General features: G+C 46.4%; 1 protein-coding gene across 1 annotated transcript in view; it reads right to left on the reverse strand.

Annotated features, from left to right (window-relative positions):
- The window catches only part of MAF (MAF bZIP transcription factor), a 352,153-nt gene that overhangs the window by 176,859 nt on the left and 153,539 nt on the right, over window positions 1–21,755 (reverse strand). The window lies entirely within an intron of this gene.

The following is a 21,755-nucleotide window of genomic DNA, read 5'->3' on the forward strand; positions in this document are numbered from 1 at the left end:
ACAGTCTCCTGAGATCCTGCCTCACTTGGGACACGGTGTGGCGCTGGGTCCTCAGCTCCTGCCCCATTGCCCTGTCTTCTCCAGTAGGTTTATCCAGAGTGCATTTCTTTATTTTGCACCCTTCTTTTTTTTTCTGGGAAAGATTTGCCCTGAGCTAACATCTGTTGCCAGTCTTTCTCTCTTTCTTTTTTTCCTCCTCCCCAAAGCCCCAGTACACAGTTGTATATTCTAGTTGTAAGTCCTTCAAGATCTTCTATGTGAGCTGCTCCCACAGCGTGGCTACTGACAGTTCTGACCCAGGAACCAAACCCAGGCCACGGAAGCAGAGCACGCCGAACTTTAACCACTAGGCCATCAGGGCTCTCTCTTTATTTCCTTTTTTGCTCCCCAAACTAGCTGTGGTGCTTAACTCTGTTTCAACTACATTCTAGTTTTGTATTTTATTGAGCACCTACTGAATGCCAGGCACTGCTTGCCATTCTCTCATTGAACTCTCTCCAAAATCCTATGAAGAGAGCTCTGCACATCTCATCATTCAGTCCCGATTTGAAAGGGAAATGCGGCTCAGAGATGTTAAATAAGTTGCCCAGAGTTACACTGCTTCTAAGTAGTAGACCGGACATTTAAATTCAGGTTCTACTGCAAAAGCATTTCATATATTTTATTTGGGGTGGGGAGAGTTCCTCACTTTGAGTCGTCAGTCTTTCTGCAAAATAAGCCAGTCCAGCTGAAGCCATTCAATTAGTCGGGAGAAATGTAGGAATGAGCTTTAGGGGAAAAACAAATGCTTCCGAGATACCACTCTGGCATCCTGGCAGGTACCTTCATGGAAATAATAATGATAATAATAATAATGATCATCATCATCATCAGCCCAGAAATCTTCAGGGCTTGCGGCATGCAACACAGGAGGACAGAAGGGAAATAAAGCACTCAGTGGCTATAAGGCAAGACAGAGGAGACAGTGTCTAGGACAGAGATGCTCAGAAGCTGCAGTAGATGCCCCCGAGTGGGAACAGGCTCGTATCTCATTGGGAGATTTGTGTGAGTGTCACAATGATGCTCACACAAAGGCCGTCTACCACTTATGAGTGGCTTGCCTGGGCCAGGCACCGTTCAAGGTATGCTATGTGCCCCCCATTGGTGAGTTCATTTAATCTCCACAAAAGCCTCACAAATTGGCTGTTATTGTTATCTCCATTTTATAGATGAGGAAACTGAGGCCAAGAGAGGTTAAATGACACGTCAAAGTTGCACAGCTAATAAGTGGTTAGGGGCGTGGGCTGCAGAGGCGGAAAAACCTGGGTTTGAATTCAGACTCTGTCACTTCATAGCTGTCTGAGACCATAAGCAAAATCATTTAATTTTTCTGAGCTTCAGTTTACTTGTCTGTAAAATGGGGATGTGGGGGGTCCTCCCTCCCTTCACAGGATCCTTTGGGAAAAAGCAAGGATTAAATGAGATGATAGCTTGATCGTATCTGGAGCACAGAAACAACTGGTAAAAAGAAGCTATTATCCAGGGTTTAGACCCAGGTGTGTGTGTGTGTGTGTGTGTCTGTGTCTGTGACTGTGTCTGTCTTTGAGAGAGAGAGAGTGAGCAAGAGCCAGCAGCCAGCTGGCCTGGAAAACATTCTTTCTTGCTTCCCAAGAAGGAGACACACTTTCTGGAGCTCTGCCTCAGACAGCTCAGGCCGACTCCTAACCCTTTCAAGCCACACGGTTCCTTCTAGGTGAGCCTCTCCCCTTCCAGGCCCAGCTAGACACAGGGAGCATCACTGGGACGCCCGGGGTGAGGCTGGCCTGAGCTCTTGGCCTGCCAGGACTGGGGAAAGACCGAGGGCGGGGTGGGGCCTGGCCAGGCTCCAGGAGCAGGCCTGGCGCCCAGGCTGAGGCCAGAGACAGGCCAAGGTCGGCCCGCAAGGCCCAAGGGGAAAGGTTGGAGGTGCCCAGGGTGGGGTCGGATAAAGGCCAAAGAGGCCCAGCCGCCTGGAGGGGCTGGTTCCTAGACCAAGCGGGACGGGGCTCACTGGTGGTGAGGCAAGATGGCAGCGCCTCTTCCTCGACTTCCCCTAGAGGCCCCCAGTGGGGAGACTATCCAAGCCCGGGCATCCACAGGAGGCGATCTGACACCTCCTAACCCACAGCCTCAGGCTGAGCCCAGAGACCCAGGAGTGGGTCTGAGTCAGGTGTGGCTGGTGGCCTGGACCCCTGTGCTTCTTTTCTCGCTCACAGTTTCCTAGAGGGAAGGGCCGTGGGCAGACCTGGGTGAAAACCCCGCTCTCCCAGGTCCTAGTCTTTGATGTGGCAGGTGGCGTCACCTGCACTTCATTTTCCTTAGCTGTAAAATGTGAATAATTGTAGTAAATGCCTCCCGACCTTGTTGTCCAGAGTTGGCATAATAGCCAGCACATTCTGACATGTCAGTTCAATACTCGGGGTTTACTAATACCCCTGTGTGCCCCACGAAAAGCAGGGACTCAGTCTCATTTATTATAATAACTAAGAGAGGCTGAGTGTTTGCAAAGTGAACGTGTGGGTCGGAAGCCTGAGATCTCCCCTGGGATATCCACACACAGGGTCCGAGAAGACAGGAAGCTCTGAGTTCCCCGGAAGGCATCAGACTGAAAGTGCTCAGCATCAGGACCGCTCCACCGTCCAGGCAGCGGGGATAGCCCTGGTGGTGAGCCAGACTCTCTCACCTCCCAACTTCTGCACATGCCTGCTGCCAGCAACACCCTTCCTGGTCATGGTTGTCCCCAGCATTGCTTCCCTGAATGCTGCTCTAGGCTTTAGCCTGCATTCCAGCTCCTCGGGGAGACGTGCCTGACCCCCCAGGCTGAATTAGGTGCCCACTGACCTCTGGATTCTTGTAAGAATTGCACTGTATGGAGGTCATTTATTTAATCTCCTCTATGGACCGTGAAATCTTAAGGGCAAAGACATCACAGAGAATAGGTCCTAACATACAATAAGCGCTTGATATATATGTCAGAACAAAATAATGAATGAAAGGATGAGTTAGAGACCAAATGTTACTCTAGAAATCAGAGGTTCGGGACCCTGGTGGGTCAGACGAATTTCCCAGAATGTCTTTCTTTGTAGCTTGGATTCATGGAGAGGGTGAGAGGTGAGCCTTCATCCCATGGTGCTTCCCACCTGGAAAAGTCAAGAGCTTGGGCGACGTGGAGGCAAGAGAATCATGGAAAAAAACCATTTCTGTCCATGCAGTGTGGACCACACATCCCCATGGATTAGAATATTGGAAATGATTTTGAAGTACTTTCCAGCAGGATCTGTCTCCATTATTTGTTCAACCCCACTGGTTCCTGAGGGCTTTTAAAATGCATTTCAGTATCTGGATTTCTTTTTAAAGAATTTCCCTTTAAGAGCCAGCAGAAAGCACTGAGAAGGGATGATTGGTGCTCGGTGCACCCAGCCCATCACTGTGCTTATGGCATGGGGTGCGGTGGAGTCAATGCATGACGCACATTGAAATGAGGAGTGCTGTGATCTCCTTTTTTTTTTTTTTTTTTTTTTTTTTTTTAGCAGCCTGAGCACTATTTATTCTTAACTGTGAGTAAGACTGAGGCCATCTCCCTGGTAGATGATAGCAAGGCAAGAACAAAATTTGCAAAACCAAAAAGAGAAATCTCAGATTTACATGAAAGTGTCAGCTTGGCTTCCTGGTTTTTAGCACAACCCAGGGGTGGCAGTTAAGAAAGCTGCAAATCCCCAAATCTATTTTTTTTTCCTATTAAAAATGGCCCCCTTCCTTCTTTCTCACACCTCCCTGTGTATTTCCACATGCATTCTTTCATTCATTCACTCATTCGCCATGGACTTATGTAGTAGTGTCTACAGAGTGCAGATACTGTTGATTCACACATAACCATATGCACACACACAACAGGTGCTGCAGTGTCCCTGGGCACCATTAGATGCTGAACCCCAGATGCCTGCTGTAGAGTCCCTTCTGAGAGTGAGTGACACTGTGAAACACAAATGTCCCAAACACAGCAGTATGGTGGTGTCCATATCCATGTCAAGATGCTAAGTCCCCATCCAAGAACCCATTGGCACTCCAAGCATTTATCCTGGGGCCCCGTGGGCAGGGGCAAAGACTGAGGAATGGAGGGTCCATTCTGAGATGCACACCCTTTGGCGTGCCTACCCACATTCTGCTGAAGTCTAAGCAAGAGGCTCCAGGCATGTACGCAGGGACATTGCTTCACTCTCTGGTATGGAAATCCCACTGACCCACTGCACTGCAGAAGCAATGTTTCGAATGGTCTAAGAAACCAAGGACTTCTGGACAGCAACTTGGAGTGACAACAGACAGCCTTGCAGACTCTTATTAGTTGACGAATTTATTTACCCGACACGGGACGAAAATGCCCCTAGTCTCCTGTTCTCCATATAGACGTGGTGCATGGAAGTCGCTCCTCCTTGCTTTCTCGTCTTAGGGAGCAAATGCACATTCTTTAACCTACACCATTTGTCCCTTCCACTTCCTTTAACGCCGAACATCCAGTAAAGTTCATTTTCCAAAATACCAACATATCTAAGTCCTGAAGAAAGGCTTCAAATGTGGGCAATTCACCCAAGTCTAATTTGGGGCCTTAATTGCAAGAAACGTACCTATCCTTCAGGTTAGCAATAATCATAAATAACATTTATTGGGCTCTTGTATTATCTCATTTAATCCTCATGACAGTGCTAGGAGGTAGGAAGTGCTGGCCTCATTTTGGAGAGGAGCAACTTGGGACTTCAGGTAGCAGAGGCTGACCCTCCCATTACCACCCAGGCCTTACCATTTCAGTGCACACCATCCACGCTTCCAACCACCAGCATTATCAGCATCTCTCTGCCCAAGGCTTTCTGTTGGGGGGAGCCCACTCTGCCTGAACTCACTGGAGCAGCCCTTGGCCAGTGACTGACAGGAGTTGGTGTATAAATACCCCAGCTCCCTCACCCCTCAGGTAGGAAGACTCAGAGGCACCTGTCCTACTTCACCTCCCAGAGGTCTCCAGCAGGATTACCTCCAGTTGCCCACACTGATAACTTGCTTGATGATGCTCGATTCATGGCATCCTTCTCTTTCCTGTTGCTTCCCAGGATCAACTCCCAAATAAATTCCTTGCCTACAAATCGTTGTCTTAGGGTCTGTTTCCAGCAGAAGTCAAACCAAGACAGAAGGGTCAGGCAACTTGCCCAAGGCACACAGGAGTAAGGCTGACAGATTTGACTCTAGTTTCCCATGACCCCAAAGTTTGTGTTTGTAACCATAAATCTGATGTATTAACTTAGAGTTCCCTAGACCTCTTTGGGGACACATACCCAAGGAGGGCAGAATGTAGTTCACATCCTTCATTGGATGGAGGAGGACAAAGGGACATCAGATCTGGACCCAAGAGCCAGTAGAGGCCGGGCACAGGCTCTCCGAAGTCTTCGTCTAGTGTTCTGGGCAGACAGAGGCAGCTAACTTCCGGAGCAGCCGGCGGACGAGGCTGCCAGGCCATCACACCCAGCGGGGAGAGAAGCACCTACTTCTCCCGGTTTGCTCAGCCCATTTCCAGCATGTAGTAATATGCGAGGTTGGCACCAGGGAGGGTGGCGTCTGGCAGCGCTATCCTTCATATGGAACATTAAGGCGAGGTCCTGCACAGTCTTGAACATTAACCATCCCCTGGTACCCATGAAGAAGAGCTACGGGTTTTATTAACCTCTGTGTCCTGGACGCATTGCACGAGGAGCGCCATCATTAACCTACCTCCAGACGGGGGACAGGGGCCTCTTTTCTAGCTCTGTTCCAAGAGCGCAGGCCCTACGAAATACCTTCAATAATTTAAGGAAACTACCAAAATGTGACCATAAAGGATATAACTTCACCTCAAGGATGGTGATCCATAAAGATTTTGTGATAGTAAAAACTGTGCTTTGTTCTGTTACAAGCCCTTTGAAAGTTTCTCTCTCTCCCTCCGTGTGCGTGTGTGCGTGTCTGGTGGGGAGGGTGAAGTCACAGAGTCGTGTGCCTACCTTTGGGGTTTAGCTGAACTCACGGTTTAATTATTCCTAACATCATGGCCATAGCGCGACCCATTAACAACAGCTCAGCCTGCCTTAGGAAGTCCCACCGGTAATCTCTGAAACACGTTGAATCACTCATTTTTTTTCCCCATGTCAAAGATCTCTCTCTTTTTTTTTTTTTTTCAATTCCAGACATACAGCTTCGTTATAAAAATGGAACAAGCACGAGAACATCCCCTATGTCCCAACACAGTGTGAATTTAAACAACCCTTCGCTTCAGCTGTCCCACGAAGGGCGGTTGCTGGGGGCTCCGTTTCAGAGAGCCTCGGTTACTCTTAAGCTGGTTCATGCACTTTTAATTGGCACCCCTAATCAGGGCGACAGACCAGGAGACGGGTGGGTTATTTTAGGGCAAGGAGAGAGGGCCAAAGATCCTAGGAGAAGAATTCCTTCTCAGCGAGAGATAGACTTTTTTCTACACTTTTATACGTTAAGAAGCTGATGCTATGAAAGAAAGGGCAATTAGATACACACAATAGGCTTCCTACTTGAAAAAATACAAGCGGAGGGTGGGTGGAGTGATGGTTAAAAGCACAGGCTTTAGGGACAGAAGAGGTGAGCTGGTATCGTGACTCCTTTATTTATTAACTTGCTGACTTTGAATAAGTCACCTAAAATCATTGCACCCCGGTTTCTTCGTCTGTAAACTGGAACTTATAATGATACATCATAAGCTCCCTTTCTTTCTTCCTCCCTCCTTTCCTCCTTCCTTAATTTCTTCCTCTCTTTTTTCACTGCCCCCCTCCCTAATTCTCCCTTCCCCCTCCTTTCCTCCATCTTTTCTTCTCTACCTTCCTCCTTCCTCAAACTACGTATTCAATGCCCACTGTGTGCCAGAAACTAAAGCAGCAGCTGGGGATACAGAGAGGAGTAAGGAGAGTCTCTGAACCCAAAGGCTTCATTCCAGCCTTTGTGGAGAAGATGGGATGAGCCATCATATAAAAAGCTCGTTGCAAATGAGAAAGAGTTGTACAAATATGCAATATTTTTATGACCCTTGCAGAAGGATGCATATTTTATTATGTTTTTTTTAAAAGTTAGGATTGCATATAGACCAGAGTTTTCAAATTGTGGATGGCTCCACCCCCTATAAGGGTGGGGCTGGGGTGTCACCATCTAGACTACAAGGTGAATAGCGCCCCCTGGAGTTGTGCAATCTCACGATGCTGGAGGAAAGACCAAATAAGTGGGGTCCAGGTTCCCCTCCCCGGTTTCAACCTGGGCAGCAACTCTTTATGTGAATTGGGCTTGTATTCTAGGGGTCCAGTTCAAAGAGAAAAAAATAATATTTGAAATCCAGTGATCTTGGGGTTCAATAAATGCCCTTAACTGAATTGGCAAACCAACCGATCATATGAAAAGGAGGAAGCAGGTTTTTTTTCCCTGGGAAACACGTACGAGAAGACTCTCAAATGGCTCTGTCCCTATTCTGCCCACTCAGAACATTTTCAATTAAAAGCTAAGAGACATCTGTGTTGCCGAGCCTGCCAGGTGTTTCTGAACCTTGCGTCGTCCACTGGAGCTGAGTTCAGCTTGCTCTGTGGTTTGGCTCTATTGTTTCCCATGACAGGTACCTGAGTCTGAACACCACAGCTGCTGGGCTCTCTCTGCAGCATCAAAACCCACCCACGAGGAGAGGGGTGATTTACATATAGCAGTAATAACCCTGAGCAAACCCCACCTCGCCAAACTCCTCTGCAGTTCTTGGCATTGTACAAACATGATACTCAATTGCCCAAAGGACTGGCTGCAGCAAACCTTGAGGAGCATGAAGAGGGCATAAACAGGAACAGAGGAATGGATGTAAGAGGCCATTCCTTACCCGGAGGAAGCAAGACCAGCACAGTCCAATGGAATTTTCTGCAGTGTTGGAAACATGCATCTGAGCTACCCAATACCATAGCCACTAGCCACGTGTGGCTACTGAGGACTAGAAATGTGCCTACTGTGCCTGAGGAATTGCATTTTTAATTTTATTTTACTATAATTAATTTAAAGTGAAATAGCCACATGTGGCTAGTGGCCACCATATTGGACAGAGCAACTCTAAACACATCCCAAAGCTCTGTGTGTGTCAGCTCATTGCAAAAGGTGTTCAGTGTCTAGTTCAATTCACCCATACAATCAACAAGTAGTTAATGCACCTTCGGTAGGAGTCATACCCTGGACTAGGTACAGATGTGGAAGGAAATTTAAAGTTAGAGAAGTTCCTTGTGTCAAGAAGCTGCATGCATTCTATCGAGGCAGTGAGGCATGACAACCAGTAATGTGTAGGTGCTGTGACCTGGGGTGAGGGCAGACAGGAAAGGGCACAGGGAAAGCAGGAAGGCTGCATGGAGGAGGCAGCATTTAAGCTGCTCAAAGAAGGATAGAGTAGTTCGTCTTGCAGAAAACGGGAAGAATGTTCTAACAGAGTAGAGCATGGACAAAAGCTTGAAATCATGATGTGACTATGGATTAGGGATAACTTACAGGGGGCTAGGGTTTGAGTATGACGTAGGGCTGGGTGGAGGCAGGGAGGCTAGGGATGACCCTGTGCAGAGAAAATGGGACTAGACAATAGGGGGCCTCACATGATGTCCTAGGGAGTTTGGACCTGACCTGAAATTTTAATCCCTTGACTTTTCCTTAGGTATTGGGCTGAGGGATCTTTACTTGCTGCCAAAGGAAATGCCCTCATCAGCTTCCTTTCCCCATCTTTCCCATCCTTCAAGGCTCTGCCTCAATCCCGCCTTTTCCAGAGGCCATCTTTGCTCTAGCTTCCATGTACCAACCTTGCCCTTTTCCAATGGCAGTTGCCACTCCACAGACACTGTTGGGTGATTTTCCACCAGAGTCTTGACTTCATGTGTCTTGCAGATTTCCCACAAGACCTCAAAGTCCTCACAGCTGGGACCTCATCATTATCACTACTCTTTCTTCCACGTGTTCAACAATAGAGTAGGGACTCAGTAAATAACCTCCCTTGGTTAATTAATTTGGTTTAATGTATCACATCCCTATTGACTTGGACCTGGAGATTAGTCTAAATATTTGTAATTCTTGTGTTATCAACACTTGAGCTGGCTTCCCAGTGTCCATAACCTGTATCTTCTATTTTTTTTTATAGTAACGTGTTTTTTTTTGAGGAAGATTAGCCCTGAGCTAACATCTGCCACCAAACCTCTTCTTTTTGCTGAGGAAGACTGGCCCTGAGCTAACATCCGTGCTCATCTTCCTCTACTTTATATGTGAGACGCCTGCCACAGCGTGGCTTGACAAGTGCTGTGTAGGTCTGCACCTGGGATCCGAACGTGTGAATCCTGGGGTGCGGAAGCGGAACGTGCGAACTTAACTGCTGCGGCACCGTGCTGGCCTGTGTGCCTTCTATTTTTGATAACCAACCTCAGCGTCATCCACAGTGGCCTCTGAAGTCTGCCTGACAATGAGTGTTGAGGAAAGCCCTGGAAGTCGTTGCTGAGGCGGGGGAAGGTGAGAACTCCACAGGAGTCTGCCCACTTCTCTTTCTATCCAAGTCACCTGAAGACCCCTGGCCCTGGGTGATGGAAACTATAAACTGAGCTGAGTCACGCAGCCAGAAGTTACAAGATTCCTTTGTGTGATCTAGATATCTGATGAACCCCAAATGCTATCTTTATTTGCTGAATTACTTTTTGGAACTTTCTAGACTCACCATGAGTTTGGTCCTCCCAGGCTTTCCCTCATGTTGATCTTTCTGCCTATTATGCCCTCACCCACACGCAACTCTACTTCCAAGTGTCCACTAAGGCCCCAGCACCTGGGGGTCATCTTCCTCAACCACCCAGGCAGCCTTGGGCACCCCCTTCTGGGTTTCCCAGGCATCCTTCAATAAAACATATCTCAGAGGGTCGCTAGAGGGCTGTGTGAGAGGATGCCTGGATGGAATGAAAAGTTTAGTAAATGCTAGTGGTTGTCATTGATACTAGGACTATTATAATAATTCACTTGGTGTTACACTTGGTTTATTCCTCGTGCATATTTAGCACCCAGCACAGACCGGAAACAGAGCAGGTGTTTCCTGAATGAGTGAAACATATCAGTACAGCCTCAGACAAACAAGCCAGGCCTCACCATTCAGAGGTCTGTGATCTGGGGTAGTTTAGAAATCAAGCTTGAGAACACAATATGACAAAGATGAGCCTTCAGGGATGCTGGTGCAAAGAGAACAGGTCCATGAAGGCGAGACACACATTTTCAGAGAAGGTCAGCTGGTACCATCAGGGGAATGGTCAAGGAGGAACCAGGTGTGAGCAAGTAGTAAGTAACCACGTGGAGATGTTGGAGAAGGGGCCTGTTGACTTCACAGGCCTCCTATCCATCTTTTCTCGATTGTGAGGAGTACACGATTAGCATTGGCCAAGGTGGGTTCAATCTCAGTCCTATTTCTTGAATATCCCATGAAGTATCAAGGTCAAAGTTTCTTAACCCGGGCGCGATTGACTTTTGGGCTGGGTAGTTCCTTGCTGTGGGGGCTGTCCTGTGTACTTTAGGATGCTGAATAGTATTCTTGGCCTCTACCCTCTTGGCCAAGGCCCCGCCCCCCACCAGATTGTGACAATTGCTCCTAGTTGAGAACCACTGCTTTAGCTAAGCCTTGGTTTCCTTAGCTGTGAAATGGGGCTAACAGTCCCTATAGGGCCAGGCGGTTGTTGGGATCAAATGAGGTGACACGTGGGAAAGTGCTTAGCTCAGGGCTTACGCAGGGCTTACTGGCCACATTAAAGGACAGAGGAAAGACTACCCTCCCCCGTCCAGGCCCAGAGAGTTCTAGGAGGCTGTACAAGAGATAATAGGGGAGGAGGTGATCCATCAGTCCTGTCCTGAAATCCCACAAGAGTCAGCAGCTCGAGACCTCGCCTTGCCCTGTAGGTATGTAAATACGGGAATTATCAGGGCCAGCATCTGTGAGAGCTAAAGCAGGAAGTCCTTACAGCTTCCTGTAAAAACACAAGTGACAAACTTGGATAAACAGCAAGTAGAGAAAAGATATTCCTATATCATCACCATCCCCCAAAAAGTTGCTCTCTCTTTCTTTCACAAACACACACACACCCCTACACATACACTCATGCTCACACACACAAGCTCCATCCAATAAGACGCAACATACAATAGCTGTCAAGACCCTCCATTATGGAGTCAGACTTGGGTTCAAGTCTCAGCTCAGCTACATATGAGCTTTGTGACTTTGATCCATTTGCTTTACCTCTCTGAGCCATAGCTTCCTCTCTTTAAGCCAGGGATAAGGATGGGACCTACTTCAGAGGGTTATTATGAGAATTAAATATAATAACATATCAATAATGTACGTGTTTCTCAAGTAGATAATGTCCACTGTGGGACCAGTGCCCGGAATCTAAGAAATACTCAAATAATATTAGTTCTTTTTCCTAGTAATAGTATAGGCAGCAATCTTTCCTAAGGGACAATCCCAACTCTCCCAGCAGAAGGGAGGTTGCTGGGGGTGAAGCATCACCATTGGAGAAGAAAGCTGAGGAAGTGGAGGCCCAACCAAGGGGAAATCAGTGGGTGTGTTGCAATGGAAAGAGGATGGGCCTTGGAGTCAGACACATCTAAGTTCAAATCCTGACCCCAGTACTTACCAGAGGGACAAATGCCCTCCTCTGTCTGCACTCACAAGTCCACCCTTTCTGTACCTCTCAGGTCAATGCCATAGGTTAGCATTGCCTTTGCCAACTCTGTGAGTGTAACGTTCATTTCGCTCATTCTCTCACTCAACAAACATTTGCTTGACTCTGAACCAAGTATGAGGGATACAGAGGTAAATAAGACATGGATCCTGCCCTCAAGGAGCTCAAAGTGTAGTGGGAAAGCCAAACTCTCCAAGAGAATGTATGGCTAAAGGAGAAGCCATAAAGAAGGATGGGTTGAAAGCCAAGATCAAAATGGGGTTGTATTAATCAGGAGAGACTAAGTTTTGCTGTAATAACAAATAACCTGCAAATCTCAGCCACTTAAAATGACAAAGATGAGCGTGCATGTAATGTCCACTGTGGGACCAGGGATTCCTTTGGACAGTTGTCCCTGTCTTATCTTAGCATTCTAGACTGTTCAAATCTCATGACATCTCCATACCAACAGGGTGTCCTCAATCATTGAGGCAAAGGAAGAGAGAACACAAGGAACCCTAAGCCCATCCTTGAATGCTTCTGCTCATAAATGACATGCTTATTTCCCTTCACATTTCACTGGACAAAGTAAGTCACCTGTCCATGCCTAACCTCAAAGGCCCATGTGCCCAGAAGGAGGGGAGAACCAGAAACCTTGAGCAGCTCTAACACAGACCCCACAACGGATGAGCTCACGCAACAGTGAGCTCCACGTGGGCAGGATTGGCCTTAGTTGTGTTTTCTTTTGTTTTGTTAGCACTTAGTACAGTGTTTGCCACAAGATAGAAACTCAACAAATTCTTGGAGAAGGAAGAAAGGAAAGGACGGAGGAGGAAAATTATTGGGTTGTTCAGGATTCCAGTTGTTAAGAAACGTCTCTGCTGTCCAGGAACAGAGCTGTGTGCTGGGGAAGAGGTCTCCTTAAATTAGAAATAGTTCAGTTTGGAGTTGAGGCTGGCACGGTCAGCATTCAAACCCTGGATCACTTTTTCTTCTGCAGCTACAAAGCAGCTTGTGTCCTAAGGCCCGCAGCCCCCAGGCCACTGATAGCTCTGCTCTCCCCCTCAAGCCATCCACCTGTCATTTCTTCCTGGAGAGTATTAGAAAGAGCATGGGCTCTGGAGTCACTTAGACCTGGATTTGATTCCTGGACACTCCCCTTTCTAGCTGCGTGCCTTTGAGCCAGTTACCTGACGTTCTTGTGCCTCAGTTTCCTCATCTATAAAGCAATGACATCTCTACAGTTGTAGACCCTTCAATAAATGTTAGCTTCCCACTTCCCTCGGAGGCCACACCCTTGAATCCTCTACAGCGTCATATTACAGTCCTTGGAAGTCACTCCCCTGAAACCTCTGAGCTTCCCAAGGAGTATCCTCCTGTGGGTGGGGCCTTCCCTGCCTCCTTTCTGCAAAGTGCCATGTGTTCAGATGTGCCATGCGCAGCACCTGTCTCCCTCCCAGCAGCACTGACAGAGGGGAGGTACCCAGCTCGGGGTGGGCTGCAGCTGCTGTGTGTGCCCCTGAGCTGCCACACACTGCACAGGAATGGGAGCAGAGGCAATTACTCACCCCAGTAGTTATAGACAGGGACACCACCGAGACAGCGGAGCCCCAGCAGAGGCTCTCGGCATCCTCTCTGATTCCGCTGCATCCTGGAGGGGCTCTCGGGGACTCAAGGGACTGGGTGAAGTCATCTCCCCCCCCCCCCATTCATTGCCCCCTGAGTGATTAGGCAGTGTCTCTGTGCCAGGCTCTGTAGCAGCGTGCTGGGGCTGCAGAGATGATGAGTAAGATAAACATACTTGGTTTTTATAAACTCTTCGAAGTATGGCTCCTTCTGTTTCTCTTCAGGGTGATCCAAGAGATTTGGAAGAATGAAAAAGGAAGTGGTTTATGTTTAAAATGCACACACACACACAAAACCAGGAATTTATTGTGACTTCCATAGAATCATATATTTTTTAAGCTGAAAGGTGTAAATATCATGCAGGCAGCAGTGTCCTCTCCCTTCTCCAATCTTAGAGATGAAGAAACAGAACAGAACCAAGAGAAGAAGTGACTCAGATATTGTCCCCAGGAACCCAGTGCTCTATCTGGCACTAGGTCTTGGATCACGAGCAAGAAAGGAAAAGAGGATTTGAATGCACAGCAGATCCAAAAGTATCAGACATCCTGGGTGTTTCAGCCACTGTCTCTCTGTATGAAGTTGGGGAGGCCACTTTATCGTTCTGTGACGATTTCTTGATGGATAAAGGAGAGATAATGAAGCTTCTTGTATTGTTGCTTTTGGAGGATTGAAAACAGCAGCATGCTCTCTACTAGCGAAGTATTATAATGATGACTACAACAGCTACCATAATTATTCTTATTTCCACATCAACACACTGGTTTCATTTTTAATCAAGAAAAACGGAATCCAGGCAAATACATTGTTTGCAAAATACCAGAATTTCCAAGCATGTTAAGAGCCAAACTCACAGATCAAAAGGATGTTTTTCCCTCTGCTCTTTTAGCAAAAGTTATGAAGCCGGAGGAGCACCATTCCCATTTTCATCACAGGCTGAGGAGTTGCCTACGGTCTCTTTCAGCAGACCTGGGCATTAATAGAACCTAATTCTTTAATGGACTCCGGGTACATTTTTCCTTGCATCTTGAGGCCTTTAAAAAGCCTGTGGTGAACTGCACTGACATAAACCTTTTATAGAAACAATCAAATATCACTTGGTAAGATAATTAGCATAAGAATAGCACAAAGTCAGTCTGTCCCATACCTGGTGCCAAATACCAAAAGGTCTCCTGCCGGCCTCGTCCTCGCCCTCTTTTGGTGGTGGAGGGGGTCATTTTTCTCCCTCTTCTGGCCTGTCTCCGAGAGTGAGACAAAGGTCCCAGGTGTGCTATTTGGATTTCTTATGTTATTCTGCATTGGGGGACAGATGGTTCTCAAAGTGAGCTTCCCACAAGGCCCCACGGGCCAGAGGATGAGGAAAGAGGGAAAGATGGACGGCAGGAGTTTGGGTGTCCCCCCGGCCCCACTGGGCCTGCCTGGCCAACTTCCCTTTCTGGGAGCTGTGTGGTCATCCACCCTGCCCCTCACGGCCCCTCGCTTCCTGCCTGCCTTTCCAAGTGTTTTCTCTTGTTGACCAAATCACAGGAGGTCAGTTTTGTTTATGACTTTTGGATAAAATATCGCAGGAAAAGGGTGTCCCCTCTCGGATCCAGATAAGATGCTGCAGGAGGCTCCACACGGTCCCGGCACAACCTACTTTCTAAGATAGAGCATCTGTGTTTCAGCCTGGAAACGGGAATTCTTGGAAATGGCAAATCGTGGGGGTCGTCTGCTGAAGCCTTACCCAGAGAGACCCCTGGACCAGCCGCCGTGCCTGCCTGTGGACATTACCTCTGCACTTGCCTGGCCACCGGGAGGGGCAACAGAGAATCCAGTTGTTTAGCTCAAAAAGAAAATACACATTTCCACTCTTCCCCATCGAAAGTGTGCAACCGGCCTAAGTGAGAACACAATAGCCGGTTTTCTTTGCCAGCCTGAAGCCGGATGATTCTGTCTCATTGTGTCTCCAGAACACAGGCTCCAGCAGGCTGAGCTGGAGAGACCATCTTCTCGTGTCTCCTTTAATTTAGCTGATAGATATGAAAACGGCTGGAGTTTTTAAAATAAATAGGCATTTCTCATTAGCTGGGGGCAGTCTGCAGGCTGGGGCCTCACTGTCAGCTGGGAGCAGCCCCGGAGAAGACAAGAGCCCCTGTTCTCCCACACAAAAGCCCTCAATACCTGTGCCTCATGTTGGCTGGGGGTGATTATTCACCCTTTCTGTTGTGACAGACAGAAAGGGAATTTAGCAAACCACAAAATTTCCTAATTAGTGCACTGGGAAGTCTTCCGATGGGAATTTGGAACAAAAAGAAGCAGCCCTGTGGAAAGGGGTGAGGGAAAGGAAAAAATAAATAAAATGAGGGAGGTGGCAAAGGGGTAGTGGCCTGCTCACTGTAGGCATAGAAAACAGTTCTAGAACTTTCTCTTAGGCGACAGAATTTTTTTTTCTTCCGGAGGCTGTTGCTCACATATGGCAACATGCTCCCCGGGCGCCTACCATATGTAAGGACACAAGGCTTTATGACTTATTGTCGGTAAGATTTATGGAGATGATATATGATCAGCAATTTTTCATCTTCTCATCTTAGGAGCAAACAGGGAGATGCACAGGCCCCTCGCGGTATTGCCGGGTGGAGCTACAGGATGCCAACAGAGGGCCCCAAACAAACTGGCACCCCGGCTGGGCGCTGCTGCTCCCCCCCTAATAAAGGACCGGCCTGTGGTAAAGGCAGCAACAATTTATTTGATTAAAATGGGCTATCTGGAGCTATTTTGCAGTATGTTAATGAGTGCTGTATCATAGACATTTATTAAATTAGATTTCATAAATGTCAGCCGTGTTTGCACAGGAAATGCACCAGTCTACATGTGGACCAATCACAGAATTAATGTCCCCCCTCAGGAGCATCAGTGTTCCTGCCGGGGCCAAGGTGTGCTGGGGAGGTGAGGACAATGCGCCTCGCTCGGATGGTTAATATTAGCGCTGGTCAAACACAGCAGGCCTGGCTCCCGGCCGCCTCCCGAAGAGGGAGAATTCGAGGAGCCTGAAAGGAAGGAAATCGCAGACCTCAACGCTTCCTCAGAACAAGGCTTTGGCATTCGGTGTCACAATATTTCACCTTTGTCTTACATTAGAATCAGCACAAATACGCGGCGTGCAAGAAAACAGTACACAAGAGGAAATGGAAATTTGTGGTGGGAAGCATCCTTGCTATAGAGATCAGTGGTCCCTCAGCATCACCCAAGGAGGTGGCCTCATCAACGTTGTTGTGTTCAGACCAATGGAAAGGAAGAAGCTTCTGGAAGAGCCCATTTCAGACTGCCAGCCTTAGGCATCCTGAGCCCAGCCTCTCTTTGTGGTCCCGTATTCTCCACTTCGTATCTTCCATGCCTGTTGTGGAAGAAGACCTCATGTGTCCTCTTTGAAGAAATAAACAAAGTAAGGACAGCTCCATTAAAATGAGTTTCTGGAGCCGGGAAGATTTTCATGGCAAATGTCGTAATTCAGAGGAAAAGCTAGATGGAGCCCAGCTGAGCATCAAGAAGCAATCAGATTCAAACACCTCCTCGGGGGTGAAGAAGCCTTTAGAGTGACCAGCTGGGCTAGCATCGCTCTTGTAGGCGTCACCATGATCCATGAACCGATTCCTCAGTCCTACTTGGCAAACTTCGTTTTCTTTCCTCGTTCACAATCCAAGGCATTTTAAACATCCTACAAAAAATGTTTCCCTCTCACACTGTTCACGGAGAGCCCTGAAGTAACCAGTGAATTCACAGACTTTTTTAGAATGTAACACGTGATTTTTTTTAACCCATTGGACAATTCTCTTGCATCTTCTTCAAGAAAAAAATAATGCAATTGCAACCATGACTGGCACCTTCAAAACGACAGTAATCCAATCAGATGCCTCTGGATTTGGGAGACAGGGTAATACTTTGTGTTCCTTCTGACAGAGGCACTCGGAAAAAAGAAAATCAATAAGATTGATCCCTCAGCGGTGCAGTGTATAGATGGATATCAGTGTTCTTGGATGGCGAACAAAGTGTGTGTCACTTTATATGTGATTTTGCGGGCATGAGGCCCCCAAGGGACAGGGCACCCACTTTGAGTAACAGCAGCAACAAATTAAAAAGCATGAACACAGTCACATTTCTGAACGCAGTGACAACATGCCAAAACACCCTCCCCACACGAGAAAGGAGATCCGAAAATGGGGCTTCTTGGCTTTTTCCAAATGGAAGACATAAACCTCTGAAGGGAAAATGATGATCATTCCTGACCAAGAAAGTTAGCAATTGTGGCAGAGCGAACTTTTCATGGCAGCACGGTAAAATAAAATCACCATTTCCATATGCTGAGGACAGAGGATTCTCCAGGAAAAATGAAGCCTGGGCTGATGCATCATTTGGTTTTGCTTTGTTTTCATGATCACTCATTTTGAAATCTTGTTCGGCATGTTTTGGAGCTGCTAAGAGCTTAAAAGAAGTTGTTTCATCAATGAAGCCAAAGTGAAGTGGCCTTTCCTTTTCAGAGGGGCCAGATCTTTTCCTTCTGTTTCTATCAGTGTTCCAATGAAATGAAGTTCAAAGAAAGCGTGCACACGTTTGACTCTCTTAGGGGTCCTGGGAATTCTGGAGTCTTGAGTTAAAATGGCAGATGATATAATTCTCACCTCTACTACCTACTGCCTCTGAGACCTTGAACCAGTTAAGTAGACTTAACAAGCATGTCTCCTCTTTCAACTGAGGATACAACTTCCTTCCTAAGATTTTGGGGTATGGGAGGGGTTAAGCATCTGGGCCATACCTGGTACACACTTGGGCTCCATCAATGTTGGTTTCATTCCATCGCTTTGGGCATATTTAGCTCTTGGATGAATATGGTTTAAGAGTCATTGATTCATTCGTTCATTTACTCCTTCGACAAGCATTTATTGAAGACTTGCTATGTGCCAGGGACTGCTGTAGGCTCAAGGGATATATGAGGCAACATAAGAGGTTAGGCCCCTGCTCTCAGGGAGACACAGATATTAGTCAACCAAACAGAAAAAAGATAATTTCAGATACGGAGAAAATAAGACAGCTGGAGGGATAGGCTGCCTGGAAGGGAAAACTAACTAACTAGGGTGGCCCATGAAGGACACTGAGGATCTGACCTTTACATTGAAAAACAAGAGGCAGGCAGCCAGCCAAAGAACAAGAGGAAGGGTATTCTACAGGACGGTTGACAAGCAAAGTACAGAACAGCCAGTTAAACTGGAATTTCAGATAAACAATAACAATTTTTAGTATAAGTGTGTTCCAAATATTGCATAAGATAGACTTATACTAAGAATTATTCATTGTTTATCTGAAATTCAAATTTAACTATGCATCCTGTATTGTGTTTGCTAAATCTGGTGAGCCTATGATAAGGGTTGAGAACAGCAAAGACAAAGGCACTGAAGTGGGAATGAACTTGGCTTGTTTGGGAAGCAGAAAGAAGGTCAGCGTGTCCAAGGGGTGGGAGATGGGGTTTCAGAGAGGAAGTCGAGGTCCCACCATAAAGGCATTGGGAGGCGAGGGTGAGGAATTTGGGCAAATCAAACATAAAGACTTCTGTGTTCAACCCATGGAATTATCTGGACCATGAGTGGCAGCAAGAACTACCACCAGAGGTTGGCTGACTACGCCCTGTGGGTCATATCCAGCCTGCCACCTGTTTTTGTAAATAAAGTTTTATTGGAACACAGCCACATTCATTTGTTTGCATAATGTCTGTGGCTGCTTTCCTGCTACAATGGCAGAATCGAGCAGTTGCGACACAGATCACATGTCCCACAAAACCGAATACATCTACTATCCAGTCCTTTACAGAAAAAGGATGCTGACTGCTCAATGACAGCATGTCCCAGGAATCAGAAGGCAGCATCTCCTAGGAACCGGCAACCTAGCCGTCCTGAGTGCTTATTTCCCAGTCCACTTTTCCAAGACTCCATCTTTCTATTCTGTGATTCCTATTCAACCAGGAATAAAACTTTTAGATAGATGTTTTTAAAACAGTCATATCTTCACATTCTTGTCTGGTACTAAAATGGAAAGAAAAGTAACGCGATTCCATCATGTGGTTGCTAACATGATTAAGATTTATCAGCTGGCTATGACACAATCATAAATGAAGACTTATTTCTTATTTCATACACTTTTGCCCATTAAAACTATTACTGTCTCTGCTAAGAGGTGCAGACAAGACATCAACACGTGCCATTAAGTGTTTATAATTTACACAAACCACATAGTTGTCCAGGCAGGGCTCATGCAGAAGTACCTGGTTTCAAGGTCAGCTATGAAAGGAAAGGGGCAAGATTTTATAAACGTGCTGTTGCTCTTAAGGAAAATAAAATACTGATAAAGCCCTACCAAGACATAAAAAAACAATGCTTTTCAAAGTTAATGCTAGAAAGCAGAAACAAAGCAGCCTGGTGGAGAGCTAACAGCTCATAGTTAGGTGTGGGGTTCTACTATGTGTCAGTTTAAGCACGTTTTATAACCTAAGTCTTGGTTTTTTTCTCTGTAAAATGAGGACAGTCCCACCAGAGCTGCATTATGGTTTCTATGGGCCCTTGGCACTTTTGCCTTCACCAGTCACCCTTTGATAAAAAAAAATATTAAAAATTATATTTTGTCAGCCAGCCCTAATGGCCTAGTGGTTAAAGTTCGGTACATTCCGTTTCGGTGGCCCAGGTTTGGTTCCAGGGAGCAGAACCCATACCACTCTTCTGTCAGTACCCATGCTGTGGTGGCAGCTCATGCAGAAGAACTAGAAGGAGTTACAACTAGAATAATACAACTACATACTGGGGCTTCACGGAGGAAAAAAAAAAGAGAGAGAGAGGAAGATTGGAAACAGATGTCAGCTCAGGGTGAATCTTTCCCAGCAAAAAAAAATAATTAAAAATTATATGTTGTGACTGCATTGGTATAAAAATGAATATAATCTAGAGTGGATTATATTCATTTTTTATTTTTAATTTAATTTTTTTTGTGTGAGGAAGATTGGCCCTGAGCTAACATCTATGCCAATCTTCCTCCATTCTATGTGGGATGCTGTCACAGCATGGCTTGATGAGTGGCGCCAGGTCCACTCCCAGGATTGGAACTCGCGAACCCCGGGCTGCTGAAGCCAACTGTGTGAACTCAACCACTATGCCACCGGGCTGGTCTCTGTTATTTTTAGTTTTAAAAGAAGTTAAAACATTTTAGTGGGATCCTAAAAGTGCCCTGAGTCCTAGGCGCTGAGTCTGCTGTGCCTAAGGGAGAAGTCGGCCCCGGCCCCACCCCCTCCCAGTCCTCCCAGAGGACCATGAGAGCTGCCACAGAACAAACGCTACATGGCTGTTACTGATTATACACCGATACACATACCTTTTAAAGATCAGAAGTTTCATGTTATAGCCGATTTGTTGAATGATGCCTTTAAAAATAAAATACAATGTATTCCTATCCAAGTCCTAATATCCATACATTTTCATTATAGAAAATGAGAACACACAAAGGAGAAGATAAAAACCACTCATAATATGCCATTACCCAGAACTGACAACTGCTAACGTTTACTGTAGATACCCTTATGCTCGCTTTTGGTATATGCGGTCGTGGTGATTTTTGCTTTAACAGAACTGAAACACACTCTACACACTTTTTTGGTAACCTACTTTTTCCCCATTTACCCAAAGATGATGGATATTTGTCATATGAATTATTCTTTTACAATATCAGTTTAATGATATAATATCTCATCTGACTAAGGCACTCATATCTATTTATATGATCTCCTCTCATTGGACATTCCCATCTGGTTTTTAAATTTACCATTATAGACAATGTTGTGATGAACAGTCTTGTGGCTACATCTTTGCACATAAGTCCATGATGTCTGTTTTTATTTTTAAAACGAAATTCCCGTGGGCTTAACACTATCTGGAGTGCGGCCTCCCTGGGTAAAAAAAGATCTTACTGCACAGTCTGGAGGAAGAGACCCACGAAGTAAAGGGCACAGTGAATGGCCCAGCTGCTTTTTAGCAAACTGGGTCCTCGGGGCAGAAAGATCCTCTCGGCCACACAGTGGGAACTGGCTGGAAGAATAGAACAAGGCTTTTTATTCTTTTCTCACTTGAATTTAACACCTAGTGGGTCTGAAAGTCAGTTAATTACCAAAACCTTGTTAGTTATTGGCCACCACTGTCAAAAAAAGGTCAATTTATATTCTGAGCATCAACTCAAAATCTTAACACTCTTCCTGATTTTACTGCATTTACAGAATCCATGGGTCCAGTTCTATCACCTATTAGCTGAGTGATGCTGCACAAGGTCCTTGAGCCAAAGTTTCTGTAAAAACTGGAAGAATAACACCTCCAGCCCACCAGA

This window comes from Equus przewalskii, chromosome 3, assembly GCF_037783145.1.
Source record: "Equus przewalskii isolate Varuska chromosome 3, EquPr2, whole genome shotgun sequence".
NCBI classification, from domain to species: domain Eukaryota; kingdom Metazoa; phylum Chordata; class Mammalia; order Perissodactyla; family Equidae; genus Equus; species Equus przewalskii.